The sequence below is a fragment of the Fragaria vesca genome, linkage group LG6 (assembly GCF_000184155.1).
Source record: "Fragaria vesca subsp. vesca linkage group LG6, FraVesHawaii_1.0, whole genome shotgun sequence".
NCBI lineage: Eukaryota > Viridiplantae > Streptophyta > Magnoliopsida > Rosales > Rosaceae > Fragaria > Fragaria vesca.
In genome coordinates this window covers 15,816,014-15,817,675 of record NC_020496.1, presented here as the reverse complement: position 1 = coordinate 15,817,675, position 1,662 = coordinate 15,816,014, and positions in this window count along the sequence as shown.

Sequence of the window (1,662 nt, the reverse complement as noted above, 5' to 3'; positions counted from 1 at the left end):
CTGACGGGGATGGCCACATAGTATCGGGCGGGAAGTCGAGGACGTACTCCTGCCGCGTGGGAGCGCTCATTAGGGATAGAGTCCCTATGTTGTGGTCAGACTGGGGCGAGGTCCCGCAGGAGGTTAAGGACATGGTCCACAACGCGATGTCGGTGAGTTTACAAAATAATATTATGTATTACATTGTTGATTTCTCGAAAAACTAAACCAATAAACGGTTAAATGCAGGTGTGGTTTGAGGTTCCCGAGCACCTGAAGGACAGCTGGGCGGACGTTGTGCATGGGGGAAGGTACGTTGGGAAGTTAATGAAAAACAAAATTGTATGTGATATTAATAATATTTCTAATATTTTTGTTGTATCTGTAGGTACAAGGAGTGGAAGAACGAGTTGCGGACTCACTGGACTACGCACGGGAACGCACGTTCTGGTACCCCTGCTGAGTTCCAGTACAGGGAGTACGAGTAGCGTTGGCTTCTGACATCAGAATTCAACAACCCTCGTAAAAATGTATTTAAAAAAATTAATTAGTTAATTTGTCATTAAGTACGTCCTTTTTTAAATATTTTACTAATAATTTTATTTTTTTCTTTGAATGTCGTTTCCCGGGCGAACGCTCAGAACCGGCAACGCTACAAAAGGAACCATCATGGCAGTTCTAGGCCATTCGCTGTCTTCATGGACGAGGCGGCCAGGGAACATCCAGAAGTCAACCGGTACGTCTATACGTACGAGAAGGCATATCCTGACACCCAGGAGGATACTGTAAGTCATCTTACGTTTTTAAATTTTTAAATTTACTTATATATATGTCAAAATGTTAATTAATAATTTTTTCCTATCCATATAGGCGAAGGTGAGGGAGGCTAGTGACGAGGTGATGAGTGCTATAGTGAGGGAGACATGGCCAGACACGCAAGAGGAAGAGATGTCCAAAGCTATGTCCCGGATCAACACTTCGGATCTGACGATTGGGGCGAGGATCATGGGCACAGCCTTCCCACCGAAAGCAAACAACTTCTACTGCCGGGGTCTAGGAAAGAAAGACGAGGGGGTCCTGAAGACCACTCCAGGATTTCAACGAAAGGCAGCCTCGACCAACAGCAGAACCACGTCCACGACCACCAGGACGACTCAGCTAGAGTCAGAAGTTCAGAGACTACGGGAACAGCAAGCTGCTCAGGCTGCCTATAATGCCTCACAGGCAGCCTATGTTGCCGAGATACATGCCATCCAGCAGGCCCAGCAGCAGCAGATGTGCCAGTACATGCAGGACTTTACAGCTGCCCTGCTTCAGGGACTTCCGACTCCACCCATGCCTACGGCTATACCGCTACCCCAGCCGCCGCAACCTCCGCAGCAACCTCCGCAGCAGCCCCCAGAAGCGGATATTAATTTAGACGATTTAGATTTTGTGTAGTTGATGAATTATATAGTTTTATGTGCTTGTTGTTGGTTATATGGAATTGTTTTGGTGTATTTTGCAGCTTGCTTGGAATGATAATTTAGAAATTTCGGGGTTTTTTTTTTACTGGAATGGACTTATAGCCGACGAAAAACGCCTTAATTCGTCGTCTATAGTATTTTTATTTTTTTAAAATAAGTTTTAGCCGACGAAATACGCTTTACTTCATCGGCTAAACCCCTATAAAGCCGACAAAAT